Raw genomic sequence first — 17,199 nt, 5'->3', positions numbered from 1 at the left:
CTCTTCTCTGCCCAGCCTGTAGCTGTGCCTGGGATTTCTCTGACCCAGGTGTAGGACCTTGCACTTGGCATGGTTAAACTTCATGAGGTTGGCATCAGCCCACCTCACAAGCGTGTCAAGGTCCCTCTGTATGGCATTCCTTCCCTCCAGCGTATCAACCAAACCACACAGCTTGGTGTCATTGGCAAACTTGCTGAGGGCACACTCAATCCCACTGTCCATGTCAGTGACAAAGATGTTGAACAAGACCGGTCCCAACGCCAATCCCTGATGGACACCACTCATTACTGGCCTCCAGCTGGACATTGAGCCATTGACCAGTTCTTTATCAGCCAGGTGGTCTCTCCAATTGATGTCTCTCCAATTTAGAGACAAGGATGTCGTGTGGGACAGTGTGAAACCCTTTGCACAAGTCCAGGTGGATGACATCAACTGCTCTGCCCCTGTCCATCAGTTGCATAGCCCTGTCATAGAAGGCCACCAAATTGGTCAGGCAGGATTTCCCCTTAGTGAAGCCATGCTGGCTGTCACCAAGCACCTTGTTGATTTTCATATGCCTTAGCATGCCTTCCAGGAGAATAAATAATAAGGAAGTTATCTTAAAAGGCACAAAATTTTCAAGGCTGAATGTGTGTACAGAGGAAATAAAACATAATCTGTAACAGTCCATGCCAGATTTAAATTCCACATCCTTTAAGCCACATCTCTCTCTGCTGATGCTGCAAATCATAGGGCCAGTTAAGAAAGATTTTAATTTGCAGCAAGAACTTGTAACATTATCTATTAAAAACCTGTGGTGACACAAACCAGATTGTAATCTACTTCCTATTTTAAGACTGACCAACAGATTTCCAATTAGTGAAACTCTCTCACTAGCAATGATTTGCTCTTGCAGAAAAAAACACCACGTCTTTCAAACTGGTGGATTGTTCTTTATGATGACAGTTAAGCACTTGCTTGAACTTGCGAATGGAACGGATGTATTTTTGAAGGTCATTGAGAAGAAATAACCTGTAAAAGTACATGTGAAAATGTGTGCTGTCTATTTGCAATTGTACCAAGAAAACAAGGCAAGTCGTATCCCAGTTCTTCATTTTTACTGTAATTACCTAACTGATCATCTTGGTATCAATTTACCAGTTACATTTACAACTGACCACTCTCAAAATAATTTCTGTAGCCAAGTCTGTTTAAAGAGTTTCCTACCATACTCTGGGGTTTAGTACAGTGGTTCATAGAACTGTGGGGCTGCATGATGAAATGTATCAAGTAACAGATCTGTGTTAAAAATGACCCTTTTCCTTAGAATGTTGATGGTTAAGATAACCCTGAAAAAAGGGGTTATTTTTAGCATAGAAAATTTCCCTGATCTGCTTAACCATGTAGGCTCACAAACAGTTGTACTATCAGCACCAAGGACCACACATAAGGACAGAGATTCCAGGTGAGAAAACTTTGTAAACTGTCACTGGGAGATGTGCATCCATGGTCCCAAATCCCAATTTCTTAAACATAGCTACATACTCACTGTGCACAATCAGCTCTTCCTTTGGCAATAACCAGAAAACCACCAAACCTGATCAGAATGCATGCATGCAAACCAAATTTATACCCTAGTCTTATACGTATTATGTTTCAAATTATATCTTTCATAAATGCTTTTAAAATCAATCCATTGTTCTGCTAACATCTTCCTTTTTTGCCCCCATCTCATTCTTACATTTACAGGCCTCAGTCAGGTCAGTCCTCCAGTTGTTTTCACTTTTCCTCCCAGTATTTCCAGCTAGACTCTAGTTTTTGATGCTTGTTTATTTACATATGCTAAAATCCCCCTTTCTCACTAACCCTTAAACCTAGAAAGGCCTTTGCTCAAATTAATTAGTTTTCAGCTTAAAATCTGACCTCAAAACATGTATTTACTTTGATGCTTACAGTAAACTGCCAGTTAAGAGTGGAGAGGAAGATTGCATGCAGGGAATTTTGATACCATAAACACTGTTTACTTTCAGCTTTAGAAGTCTACTAAGCATACAGATAACTAGACTTGCCTGTATGTGTTGTTTCTTATTTCCTCCAATGAACTAGATTGCTACAGCTATTGCAGCATACTAAATGAAATAAATTTTCAGGCATTGTATTAAGAACATGAGACAGAAAGCTGGCTATTGTTGTATCTCTTCTGGTTGATACTGTGGTTGTATTAATACCCATGTGCCAGGAGCAAAGTTATCTAACATAAGTTTAAAGTCATGGTAATTTTTTTTAGAGCCACAGTGATTGACCTATATTTAGAAGCAAAGCTGTTATTTCCTTAAACCTGCTAGTGAGATACAGTAAATCTTACTTTTATCTTCCTCACTTTGGGAAAGGAGTTGAAAGACCAAAGTCTGCTCTCTTACTTCAGTCCTCACTCTATACCCCAAGGGGAAAATTCACTCATCTGTAAAACGGGAAAGGAAATGTAATAGACCAAACTTTATCAGATCAACTAAGCTTCACCATAATAAACTAAACTGATTCTATATTACATGGTACAAGAAAGGAAATCACCAATCCCTGATTTTTATAAGCAGAACTCAGTTTATGCCTGATTTCTAATATATTTTCTGTGCAAACAAATATGTACACACACTGGGAAAGGACTGTTCCTTATCCTGTAAATGTATGCCATTTTTGCATGTTTCCAGGGGAATCTATAGACTTGCAAAGCCTGGCATGTTAGCAGATGAAAACTGTTCTGAATGGTCAGAGATCAAAACAATTCTTTTAGCATTACTCTGTTAAAGATTAACAATGTAAGCATTACCTATGTACAGGTAACATTGGCCCCAAAGGGAAGGTAACCCTTTATGGCTTGTTAAATGAATAATACCTTGATAAATAGCCTGTCGAGAGATTTTTTTTGGAATTCCTGTCTTAGTATGCCAGGGATGTACACAGTGAATAGACATGAAAGCTTCCATAACTTTTCCAAAAGCACTTATGTTATGGTCTACTCAGCAATAGGCTGAGACATACTTTACAGATAACAAACTTCATAATTGAAGTAGTAGCTCACACAGTGTTAAAGGGCAATTCACAGACAGTCACAAAGAAGATTCATTTTGTAGTTAGACTATTCAACTGGTGTATGTTGTCATGCATTTATGAGATCAAAAGATAAGAAAATAGACATACAAAATACTGAACAGAATTAACAGCTCTGTGTCATAGTATAGCCTCTGTTGTCGAATACTATGTGAGACTGCTTTCATTTGAAAGTTCAGGTTATGACATAAGGGAAATTTATGGGGTAGTTTTACAAGACACAGGCTTAGCAGGACTTGTATTAATGCCTCACTGATACAAGAGCTCAAACCCATGTTTTTATCCCTCTTCCAATATTTTATATTGTGAGCTTCCTTCTTTTAGCACAAATATGACAATGCTGCTGTAAAACCTCTCTCGGGGGAACTTGAATGACTGAAAGATGGAAACAAGGGAGAGAGGAAACAAGAGCATGGATGTAGAGAAAAAAATTGTTAAAAATAATTATGTATGTTGAAAGAGAGCACACTGATAGAAAGAACAAGTACACCAAAAAGTATCAGTGAAGTAGTATGATGTACCTGAGAAGGACAATCTAATGGGAAAAGTGCTGCTATGGAATCAGAAAGTCTTGATTCTATTTCCATGGTTCTTAAAAAAAGTCCTAAAGAGGTTACTTAATCTATTACATTTTCTGTCACAAACAATGAGTATCTGGTAGGCCACACAGGAATATATGTAAGCAATCTTCAGACCTATTAAGTTTTTGCACTGAAAATGAGATTTACACAACTGCTTCCAAACATGTGTGCTCTTATAGCCCGCCCCCCATGTATTTGCTGAGCAGTGCTGCAGCTTCCCTTTTCTTCCCTCATCACACTGGAAGAAAGACATCTCTCAGTCACAGTCTCAACCTGAAATCCCCAGCCTAGAAACTTAGCACTTCCCCACAACGTCTAAACTGAGGCACCAGTGCTATGTCATCTGTCGTGTGGGCCTGTTCATTTGAGGGGGTCTCCTGTTATGGAGCTACAGACGTAAGATGCTATGGAACCAGAGAAATTCAAATCAAAGACAGAAGCATCTTCTGAACCAAATATTTGGCTAGATCTGTAACACCAGGAAGAAGTCAAATCTCTGACTCAGCCTTTTTGTCAGTGGCTAAACAAACGAGTGAGTGAATCTAGCTTCTGCCTTTTCCTGAGGCTTTTTTCCTGTTTCCTAGAAATGTTACAACCCCCTGTGTTTTTCTGCTGGGAAGCAAACGACTGAAATACAAAAAAACCCACCATAACTGGAAAAACACCCCAAATTAAGTGCTATGCAGAAAGTAGGCAACTGGAGAAATAAGTTGTCCAACAGTAAACAGCATTCATAGCAGAAAATTCAAACAAATGTGGTCAAAGCAGCTACAGAAGAATGCAAACACAGTTGTATAGCTAGAAGAGGAGCCATAATGAGAACAAAAGACATATTGTTAATACAAAAGATAGAGTGGGAAGAATTATAAACAAAGTCACATGCTGAAAGAAAACATTAAAAGAAGTACTGAGTGAGTGAGTTCAGTAAAAAATAAAATTGAATTTAAAAAGCCTCATGCCTGGAAACATAAATAAAAGGAGTACAGAAAGAAGAAAATGTCACCAGAAAGATGGGAGAGACGCCAAACAGAAAAGATTAACAATGGAAAAAAGTCACTGAGGGCCAAAGAGTATTTGCCAGCTTTCTCTGGAGGTTGGATTTGGAGTAAGGAAGATGAAGATGGGGTATTTGTACCACATAATGTTAAATCTTCAGCTGAAGAAAATAAATTGGGAAAGAAAACTCCCTATTTTTTAACATAGTTGATAGACAAATAAGCTCTTCCTCTAAATTGCTTCGGGTGCCACTCACTTCTTTCTACAGGCTAAACAGGTAGGCCAGAGGGTAAACAGTGACTGAGTCTAACAGTTCTTGGAGGGAGGGCAGCAGTCTCCCCTTTCCAGGTTCTTTTTCTTTTCTCCCACATCTTTCTTACGTTGCCTCTGAACTTTATCTGATTGATCTCAAGGTCAGGCAATAACACTAACTAACCTGGCAAAAATGTGTACCTTTGAAAGATGGGCAAGCATAATTTTTTTGCTGTTTTATCAGGTTGAACAGCCCGTGATCAGATGAGCTCCTGAAGTGGCTCAAGGCAGGCAGTGGCATCATGTAGCCAAGAGCAGAGAGGGTTAACAAGAGAAGGGCGGAGGGAAGGGAGAAGTAATTTTTGGCAGCATCAAGCTTTTAATTTAGTTTAAGACATCTCCTGAAGTCACTGGGAGCTAGTTTTGTAACAACCACCTTAGTTAAATACCTTCAGTTAGATGGTGAGAGCTGTGCCACAACCATCATTTCTGTAAACAGAAGAGGGGCTATTGGTATTCTCAGGCACTTTTCAAACTTTTGTCTTCATATTCTCATGTCTTTATTATTTGTGTTAGTCAAACCTTGCCCCTAAAAGTTTAAGCAAAGTAAAATAAGTACTATCCTCAACTGCCAGCCTTTCCTTTTCTATTTTGCTCACAGCATTGTTTTTTATTATAGTACTTGAAGTATTACTGGCTTTCAAGGGGAAGCTAGCACTAGATTTGCACAGTTGTGGTTTTTATTGCAAATCTCATTATGCCTGTTGGGGTTTATTTTTAGCTTCAAAACCTTACATTATGCAAATAGATCAGAATCTGCATGTTCAAAATTTCATTTCTCAGCAGTGTTCACTGCTTTCTTGTTTATAGATGCTTTGGTTATATATTAAAAATTTCCCTGCTTCTTTGATATACCTTATACATACTTCAATACACTTTAGGAAGGCATTTGTGGTATTCAGACTAAATTTATCCAATTTCATATTTATTTTTTTTCTACTGTCCTGGCTGCTTACACATACTAAATGAAGTTTGAGCAGAAGGTGAAACAAGGATTCTACTGCCTATAGGTACAGCTGTACAAACAAGCTAATACAGGGCATGCTAGGGTGTGAACATGAAGCATATCACATGTTTTGCAGAATCGCTCTGCAATCTGTTCTCTCTCTAGTTTATGATATGCTATTATGACACATAAGTGGACTTTCTGATACTTTGTTAGTCAGTAGGAGCTTGTGTAAAATATATATATATATATATATACACATGTATGTTCAGGCTGGGTGACCATGTTGGGCCCTGCTTTCTTAATACACAGAATTATTTCCTTCAGGGAGTTATAACTTTTAAATATTTTTAGATAGTAAATGCCTCTCATATTTCAAACGTGCACATGGCACTAGACTACATATGGGAAGAAACTATGGCAGGTATCAGAAATATCATCAGGTAGAGTAAAATACATCTAAGGAAGTTCTTCCAAAAAAAAAAAAAAAAAAAAGAAAATATTCCTTGGAGCTAGTTTTCTGTTTAGGAAGATTTTTATACCTTGGTTCTTCTGAAAACCCATCCCTGGTGGTGTTCAAGGCCAGGCTGGAGAAAGCCTTGGGCAACACAGTCTACTGTGAGGTGTCCCTGCCCATGGCAGTGGGGTGGGAACTAGATGACCTTAAGGTCCTTTCCAACTCAAACCATTCTATGATTCTATAACACCTAAACATTCTGTTCTGGTGTCCTCAACATAAAAAGGACATGGAAATGTTGGAACAAGTCCAGAGGAGGGCCACGAGAATGATCAGGGGACTGGAGCACCTCCCATATGAAGATAGGCTGAGAAAGTTGGGGCTGTTCAGCCTGCAGAAGAGAAGGCTGCATGGAGACCTCATAGCAGCCTTCCAGTATCTGTAGAGGGCCTATAGAGATGCTGGGGAGGGACTCTTCATTAGGGCTGTAGTGGTAGGACAAGGGGTAATGGGTTACAACATAAACAGGGGAAGTTTAGATTGGATATAAGGAGGAAATTCTTTCCTGTTAGGGTAGTGAAGCACTGGAATGGGTTGCCCAGGGAGGCTGTGAATGCTTCATCCCTGGCAGTGTTCAAGGCCAGGTTGGACGAGGCCTTGGGTAATATGGTTTAGAGGGAGGTGTCCCTGCCCATGGCAGGTGGGTTGGAACTTGAAGATCTTAAGGTCCTTTCCAACCCTAACTATTCTATGATTCTATGATTCAACACATACTTAGTTTTAAGCTTGGGAGTGGTCATATTAAAGTCAATGAGACTAAATAATTCATGCAACAGTTATGCAAGAACAAACTCCCTTGCACAGTTAGGGATTTTCTTGCTTTTGTAACCAAAACATTTGACTTACAACTTTAGTAAAAACAATTTATTTATCCTGTGAAAGACATGACACTCTCCCCATACACAATCTCTCCTGATGTACAACAGCATATGTGTATACAGATGTCTGCACACAAAAGCAAACTGTAATTGTACACTGACTGGGTCCTTGGGTTGCTTGAGTAAAAGGTAAAACAACAATTCATTAGCTCATTAACCTTTTTTTAATATGTATTACCTTCTTCATGTTCCAGTGACTATGTGAATATTGTAGGTTATAAAGAAACAAATGCCAGAGGCAATGAGATAGCTGTGTTGCATAAACCTGCAAGCTGTGAAAGAGCTGTGTGTCATCTGCAGCAGCCACCCAGTTCAACATTCTGAGAATAGGGTGAAAAACAGAGAGCCATGAAGGCATGAATAATACATCAGCAAAACTTTCCTTCCCATTGGACTAGGTTTTCTAACTGCAATGATTCATAATCAGTCTGATGTTAAAGAAGCGGAAGGGCAGTTTTGGTAGGAGGCTTGCCAGACTGGTCAAGGAGGCTTTAAACTAGATGTGTTGGGGGAGGGGGGCATCATTCCATCCCAACACACCCAGTCAGTTGCCAGCACCTATAATAAATGCTTGGACCAATGCAGAGATATTCCGGCTGCTCCAGCCAATGAGCTGGCTTCATTTGGAGCTCGGCTCAGATGCCCCTATACAAATGCCCGTAGCATGGGGAACAAACAAGAGGAATTAGAGATGTATGCTCGTCTACGGGACTATGATATTATAGGCATCACAGAAACATGGTGGGATGGCTCCTATGACTGGAGTGTTGGAATGGAAGGTTACAGACTCTTTAGAAAAAGATAGGCCTGGCAGGCGCGGAGGGGGAGTTGCCCTTTATGTTAGGGATAGGCTGGAGTGTATGGAACTCTGTCTGGGGACAGGTGAGCAGTTAACAGAGAGCTTGTGGGTCAGGGTTAAAGGGAAAACAGTGATGGGAGACATTACTGTGGGGATCTGTTATAGACCACCTGATCAAGAGGAATCTGCGGATGAAGCACTCTATAGGCAGATAGGAAAAGCCTCACGCTCACAGGCCCTCGTTCTCATGGGTGACTTCAACCACCCTGACATCTGTTGGAATGACGGTACGGCCCGGCACAAGCAATCCAGGAGGTTCCTCGATTGTGTGGAAGACAACTTCCTTCTGCAAGTAATAGAGGAGCCGACAAGGAGAGGTGCCATGCTTGACCTTGTGCTCACCAACAGGGAAGGGCTCGTTGGAAATGTGATGCTCCAGGGCAGCCTTGGATGCAGTGATCATGAGATGGTCGAATTCAAGAGCCTTCGGACAGTGAGAAGAGCATGTAGCAAGCTCACTGCTCTGGACTTCAGGAGAGCAGACTTTGGCCTCTTCAGGAACCTCCTTAGTGAGATTCCATGGGATATAGCACTGGAGGGCAGGGGGGCCCAAGACTCTTGGTTGATATTCAAGGGTCACCTGCTACAACCTCAACTGTGTTGCAGCCCAACTAGAAGGAAGTGCAGCACGAGGGCCAGGAGACCTCCTTGGATGGATAAGGAGCTGCTGAGGAAAATTCAAATGAAAAAAGAGGCTTATAGAAAGTGGAAGCAAGGACAGGCGGCCTGGGAAGAGTACAACGATGTTGTTCGGGAAGCTGGGGACCAGGTTAGGAAAGCTAAGGCCCAATTAGAATTAAACTTGGCTAGGGATGTTAAGGATAACAGGAAGGGATTCTACAGGTACATAGCAAATAAAAAACAGACTAGGGACAATGTAGGCCCCCTCGGGAAGCTCTCGGGTGAACTAGCTACACAGGATTTGGAGAAGGCTGAGGTTCTGAATGGCTTATTTGCCTCGGGCTTCACTGGCAAAAGCACTGACCGCACCACCCAAGTCTTGGAAGGCAGACGCAGGGACTGTGAGAATGAAGACCTTGGGCCCACTGGAGGAGAGGAATTGGTTCGAGACCATCTTAAAAATCTGAACGTGCACAAGTCCATGGGACCTGATGAAATCCGTCCGCGGGTCCTGAAGGAGCTGGTGAATGAAGTTGCTAAGACGCTGGCCATCATATTTGAGAAATGATGGCAGTCAGGTGAAGTTCCCAATGACTGGAAAAAGGGAAATATAACCCCCATTTACAAGAAGGGGAAAACGGATGACCCAGGGAATTACAGACCAGTCAGTCTCACCTCTGTGCCTGGCAAAATCTTGGACAAGATTCTCCTGGAAGGCATGCTAAGGCACATGAAAATCAACAAGGTGCTTGGTGACAGCCAGCACGGCTTCACTAAGGGGTAATCCTGCCTGACCAATTTGGTGGCCTTCTATGGTGTAGCTACAGAGCTGATGGACAGGGGTAGAGCAGTTGATGTCATCCACCTTGACTTGTGCATAGGATTCGACTCTGTCCCACACTACATCCTTGTCTCTAAATTGGAGAGATATCAGTTTGATGGGTGGACCACTTGGTGGATAAAGAACTGGCTGAATGGCCGCACACAAAGAGTTGTGGTCAATGGCTCAATGTCCAGCTGGAGACCAGTAACGAGTGGTGTCCCTCAGGGATCAGTGTTGGGACTGGTCTTGTTCAACGTCTTTGTTGCTGACATGGACAGTGGGATTGAGTGCGCCCTCAGCAAGTTTGCCGATGACACCAAGCTGTGTGGTTTGGTTGATACGCTGGAGGGAAGGAATGCCATCCAGAGGGACCTTGACACACTTGTGAGGTGGGCTGATGCCAACCTCATGAAGTTTAACCATGACAATTGTAAGGTCCTACACCTGGGTGGGAGCAATCCCAGGCACAGCTACAGGCTGGGCAGAGAAGAGATTCAGAGCAGCCCTGCAGAGAAGGACTTGGGGGTGCTGGTCGATGAGAAAATGAACATGAGCCGGCTTCAGTGTACACTCGCAGCCCAGAAAGCCAACCGTATCCTGGGCTGCATCAAAAGGAGTGGGACCAGCAGGTCGAAGGAGGTGATCCTGCCCCTATACTCTGCTCTTTTGAGACCTCACTTGGAGTATTGTGTGCAGTTCTGGTGTCCTTAATGTAAAAAGGGTATGGAACTGTTGGAACAAGTCCAGAGAAGGCCCACGAGGGTGACCAGGGGACTGAAGCACCTCCCATATGAAGACAGGCTCAGAAAGTTGGGGCTGTTCAGCCTGGAGAAGAGAAGGCTGCATGGAGACCTCATAGCACCCTTCCAGTATTTGAAGGGGGCCTATAGGGATGCTGGGGATGGACTCTTCGTTAGGGACTGTAGTGATAGGACAAGGGGTAATGGGTTAAAACTTAAACAGGGGAAGTTTAGATCGGACATGAGGAGGTAGTTTTTTACTGTGTGGGTGGAGAGGCACTGGAATGGGTTGCCCAGGGAGGTTGTGAATGCTCTGTATCTGGCTGTGCTCAAAGCCAGGCTGGACAAAGCCTTGGGTGAGATGGTTTAGTGGGAGGTGTCCATGGGTGGAACTTGATGATCTTAAGGTCCTTTACAACCCTAACTGTTCTACAATAGGCAGTCCACCTTGGAGACAGTGTTTAAACTGCAGAAGAAAGCTGTCCATAATAAATACCTGAAACCAAGGTAATACCCAAGATAAATACACTGTAGACTGAGAAGGAAATCCATTTTAGATGGATATATAAGGGATTTAGCCTTCACTTTATTTGACTTCTTTAAATAAAATTATACTCATCTACAAAAAAAATCTGTCCTATACCATAGTGTTCATTACAGCTAAATGTAAAATATATAACCATTTTGAAACGTAATTTTAGAGGTCTGATGTTAAAACTATAATTCAGTACAAAGCATATCAGAGAATATCCTTTCAGAAAGTAAAAATGAGGGATGATACAACAGAGGTCTTTAATGTATTAATAATATTTTAAATGAAATTTTGTATTATTATTGAAAAATGCTAGGCTTCAGAGTGCCTTTTTGATTTGTTACAAGCTTGAGTCTACAATGGTATTTTCTGGTTCTAGTCTGCAACCAGAAAAAAAACAGTCCTTTTGTTCTGTGGGCTTCTAAGGCATCTTAAGGTAGACTCTGGGCTCATTTCCAGAAGGAGGGATTGTATGTGATGGACATAAACAACTATTTACATATGTTAATCTCTGTAAATGTGAGAAGTAATAACCTGGGGTTCCAGCCTGACCTCTAAGACATGTTGAAATCAAATCCCTATAGAGTAGGTGCTCACTCTGAAGACTGTTACATTTTAATTTCTGAAAAACAATTTTTTCCAGATGAAAATTGGTGTTTGAGATGGCTTTGTGATGATTTATGCCTTGCTTTGTTTAAAATTTCCTTAGAGACTTTTGCAATCAAAACCTACATCTTCTGCTTTAATTAGGATGTGGGAAACTTTGTAGAGGCAATTATTTATATACTTAATATATACTTTATATATATATATATATATATAAAACTCTTTGCTCATTCTAACTATACGCTGAGAAAATGGTAATTTTAAAATTTTAATGCATTATTTTAATGTAACTTTCTCTGTTATTATTTCTCCCTTACTCTCAGTCCAGGAAGCCACTTGCATAACCTGATTACGTTTAATTCCACACTAGTTTAAGAAGTCTATCTTCCTGAAATACCAGTTCAATGAAAAGCCAGCAAAGTCTTTCACTAATAAAGTTAATAGTAGTATTAATAATACTAATGTAATTTTTTATACTAAAATTATTAGTATTTTGTATTTTGCCTATCTATGCAATACGTTGATGATTTTGTAAGACTTATACTTAACTATGGCAATATATTACTATATTTTTCTAACTCTTTCCCTGACCCTTGTGTAGCCTTGGGTACCTCCCTTCACCTTCCATTTTCCTGTCTGTAAACTGGGAGTTACAACAGCACAGACTAGTATCACAAACAATACAGCCTCTATAACAGCAGGTTGTGCACGGGGTTTTCGCTTGCATGCAGGTCTTCAAGGCAGCATCCGTAATCCATTCTTACCTTTGGCTTGCCTTTGGATGCATGATGGAATTTCTAATGAAATATTTCATATTAAATACAAAACTGAACTCTTTGTCCAGAATCATCAGCCCTCTAAAGTTTCTAGGAATGTGAATTCTACTCAGAAAAAACACAAACAAAATTCTTCTGAGGTATAGGTACTGTTGGGCCATTAAAGGGAGTGCCCTCCTGACCCCCAACTTACATCCTGGGGCAGTAGATAGGGTTACTTCATATCCTTGCCTTAGCTTGTGTAACTGGTCATAAACATATAGAGTTTTAAAATTCCTGCAACACTACCTATTTCCATGAACACCTGCAGCTCTGTTTTCCACAGGCCAGTTACAGATTTAGTAGAGAAATATTTTTTTACTTACACTGCCTTACTATGGCACCCCCTACTTTCTTGTTGAAAGTTTTCTGTTAATCACTGCAAAGAGGCATTTTTCTATTCCCTGAGCCTCATTTTATATCAGTTAAAACCCTTCTCCCTTAAGGAAAAAAATATTTTTAATCTGTGTTGGTTTATTTGCTATCATGTAATCACTAATTACACATCCAGAGTTAGTGTTTAAACAACAAATTTTAGAGATAGATAATTAACTGTTCAAAGCAGTTCACAATGTTACAGGATAAAATCCTTACTTTAGCTTGCCACTGGATTTTTTAGTAATTAATACAGCTCTTTGAAGAATTGAATAAACTATAATAATCAGGGAAGTTGCTAGCTTGAGAGGCTAACCTTTATCTTCTGATTCAGACAAATCAGATTGGCTTTCCTTTGTTTTTTTTTTTTCTGTTTTACAAAAAAACCTGCTTTCAGGCATGTTTCCCTGCCTGTGGCAAGAGGACTGGAACGAGACAATCTTTAAGATCCCTTCCAAACCAAAACTGTCCAGGATTCTAGGATTCTATGATTCCACATCACAGTTACAGCCTACACAAAGGTTCAGAGACACCCTAGTACTTCTCCTCAAACATGAATGACGGTGAGTGACTTTGCATGTGGCAGGGGGTAGAGTAGAAAGAAGTGGTTTTGGCTAAAGTAGGTAACGTGGAAAGTAACCCTACGTTTACATTTAGTGTGAAACTTCACTTCCTCAGCTCATTAACGCCACACTCAGCGTATTTAATTTGGCCTGTAAATGTAGAAACCAATAAGAGATTTCTTTGCCATACAAAAAGCAATAGCAAAGTTGGGATATTTGGAGGGATATGTATTTGCCATTGTCTCTTTATGCTGAAAAAAGAGCTAGAAATGGGTACATTGCAATCAAACTCACTACTGCAGAACAGGAAGGTCTGGCACAGGGGGAAACCACATGGGCAGGTCCCTGGCCGGGAGCAGCAAGGGCCCAGCTCCTTGAGAAATGATGTTTCCAAGTTGTCATCAGTATTTAGGAACTGAGCAACTATAACAGCAGCTGATGTAGTAAGAAGGAGGAAAAGCGTGTGTGAGGAAAATGTAAAGCAGACCATGCTGTCGGGTCAGTTTGGGCTGCGGGCTTGCTCACCTCTTGCAGCTCCCTCACCAATACTTGTGGGTAACATCAGTAGTTTAAAACATTAAAATAACATCACTACCTCTCTGTGAAATCAGCAGCGTGTCTGAAATATCTATGTGTGTAAAAACTGATAGCAACAAGGAATCAAGTATTTCATAGCTAATGCAATATGAATTTAAGGCTTGGGAAAATGCATCATTATGTTTTAAACACATACCAACCATTTCTTCTTTTTTGCTTTTGTGCTCAGGATGCTACATATTTAACTTTATTCAGTCAATGCCATTCATCTAAATGAAATGAAAGATCATATCACATGGCCAATCTGACAGGTACATCAGGCTACTTAATCATCTGGTTAAGCCCAGTCAAAGTTCAGTGACCCAAAGCAGGTGAAATTCCCTGACAACACCTTTGTGATCAGAACAGAGTATGCTTTCCTAGCTTCTTCACTCACAGAATTCCCATCTATTCCCAACTTTGAAATGGTGAAAAGTTAAGACTTAATTTTCTGTATGTGTGTTTATTTAGAAAGGAAGGACTTCAGAGACTGGAGGAAAGAAAAATGGTTAGATGTAAGGAAAAAGACTCTGAAGTTCTTACATTAAAATTCTTCAGATACAATGTTAAATTTACAAGGAACATAAATATTACTGAAAAAGCAGCAATCTTGATGTTTTAAATAGCAAACCCAGCATAATTTTTATTTTTAAAAATCCCCTTCCTTATACAACGTTCCCCAACTTAAGCCATTACACAAAAAGGCAATTGGGGCTTGCAAGCATTATTCCATTAATAATTTGCATTATACTGCTCTTATTTTGTTGTGTTTCCCTTGCTGTTGATAATCCATCAGATCTCTGAGATCACTAATAACCCTTGATGACCCTGATCAGCTCTATCTGAGGGTTTTATGCGACAGGCCCTGCCTGTAGGTCCTGGAGTCCATATAAGCTCAGGCCTAGCCTCTGCCTTGACTAGGTTGTTAGAATGTCTGTTCTGAGTTCTGCTACAGCCGTGATTGTGCTTGGCCATGTACCTTGCTAATATAGGCCCTGACCTATGGACTGACTTCCTGGCTTGACCCCTGTGGTCTTGATTGGTGATCTCCTGGCTGTATCTGATTCTGGTTATTTTTCAAGGACCCAATCCTGACTGTGACATACAGATTGACTTCCTGGCTTGACCCTTGGACCAGTCCTGGCTACATAACAACAAACAACAGAAGCCTTGAGTGAACCCTCAGAGAAAGAAAATCTTAAATTTTCATGTTACTTCAGCCATCACAGAGCAAAGTAAGGTGTATAATGTAAAATGGCTGGGTTTTAGCGCAAAACACAATGCAAGTCTTGGGGTGGAATGGATAATTAAGTAAAGACATAAAGACTTCAGTTCATGAGCTCTTCTTCCTAGAAGTACTTCAGCAAAATCAATTAGTGTAATGCTATTCAGTGTGACAAATGTAAGAAGATTAAACCAAGCCTTGTCCACAGACAGACTCTAAAAACATTATATACAGATAATAAACACTGCAATAGAGAGAAAGGGAACTTGGAATAAAACCTCAATTTCTGTTTTCTGCTGTGCTCTAACACTTCCCTTAAAGGCAAAGGCAAAGCTTTTGTGATTTTCTCATTATGGACATCTTTAAGACTATTCCTAATTTTATCACAATGAAGTTAAGGCCTTTTGAAAGTTTTTGAGAGCACCTCAAAACTACCAAGCACCTTGAAATCAATACTGACACCTGGGATGACAGGTGAGCTACTCAAGTTCAAGAGTCAGGGTGTAGCTCAACATGCTTATGGAAGGTTGTGCTTGAGAAAAAAAGTAGTTTTCAACATAGGCTTTTCACAGACTATCATGGGCAGGAGGTAATTACATAAATGCATATTCTCAGCCTGCCTTACTTATGCAATGTTTGAAATAATGTGGGCTTGGGTTCTATAATAGAAAAGAACAAACTACATCACTCTGAGATCAATAGATGCTTAATATACTGTTGTGCTTTGGTTGTTTTTTGTTTTGTTTTGTTTTGTTTTTGTGAACTTTCCTGTTTCAATTATCTGAACTAAAAAATATGGTTCATGATTGAAACAGTGACCAAAATACTTCACCAGTGGTTTCACTGACTTTAGGAGTACTGTAATTAGGCCGAATTGCTTTAAACAGAAGAGCCACATGGTGGCAGGAGAGAACAAGGCATGCAAAAAAAATTGCTCCCCTAAAAGCTTCCTTCATTTTTAACTACATGATGCTCCCTTCTAAGGGGTAACTGAAGGTTTGTGGCTACATTTTTAAACCTAATGGGCACAAACATAATTCATTACTTACAAGGTCTTAAAAAAAAATCTAAGTTTCTGATACTACTCACCAAGTTCAATAGGGAATTTATATAGTAGATGTTAATATTACAATAACTGTTGAAGTTCCCATGGTACTGTTAAGATATGGAATCTGCAACACATTCATTCCATCACTCAAATCACTGACTTCACACGTTGCATAAAAATTATTTTCTTCTGATCTGACCCTTTTATCAAATGTTTATCTGCTTTAAAACATTGAATTCTTACTATGAACCACCAATACTATTTTTAAAGTAGTAGATTTAAGGGGAAACAAGACATGAAGGAATCCAATAGCATAGGATTCTATTATCTCCATACTTATCAGTGCAAGAATTTTCTTAGTAAACAGTGTTGTAAAGTTTCTGAAATTCTAGTGGCCATCATCATAGCCTTGGTCACACCCAACTCTTAATGCTTCCAGCAGCAGCCTAATCTTGTCACCCTCCCAGAGGACACAGTTATGTCTCTCTAAACTGTGTTTTACAGTTGTGTTTGTTTTTTTTTTTACTTTAACCTATTTACAACCAGTAAAAATCTAGTTGAGTTTTCTAATGAACTGTTTTAGCGATCAAGTGATCTGACAAGAAAGCCTTTATGAAACCCTGAAACAGCCTTGCAAAAGAATAATTCTCACTTCCCTCTCTGTTTGCTTTGTATGCTCAGCCTTCAGAGCTGAACTTGTCAATTTCATTCTAAGGACATATTTTTCTTAATAATCTTAACTGACTTGTTTCCCACTTTTTCACTCAAATATGTTTTTTTCATTACTCTTCCCTTTTCCCTGCATATGCAGGAAAGGGAGTAATACAAATGTTGCAGGATGCAAAACCAGAGAGAAACTTCACCATTGGTCATTTTCTCTAACTCTGCATCTTCTAAAATACTTATTATGGATCAGACTCTTGCTTGAATGTGAAAGAATTTTCATGCTTAGCCTTCATGCCATCTGTTAGTTTCCAGTTCCATAACTGCAGTCTTAACTACATTTAAAATGTCTCTTAACTTTTGCTCCTTCATGGTTTTGTGGAAAAAAAATAAAATAAAAAACATTCTTTAGTATAATGTAGTCCCCATTTCTGCC

Source organism: Neopsephotus bourkii, unplaced genomic scaffold (genome assembly GCF_033783945.1).
Source record: "Neopsephotus bourkii isolate Nb327-2 ecotype Australia unplaced genomic scaffold, CSIRO-AGI_Nbou_v1 NB_1863, whole genome shotgun sequence".
Lineage (NCBI taxonomy): Eukaryota > Metazoa > Chordata > Aves > Psittaciformes > Psittacidae > Neopsephotus > Neopsephotus bourkii.
The sequence above is the reverse complement of the archived record's forward strand: the minus strand, read 5'-3'. Positions refer to the sequence as shown.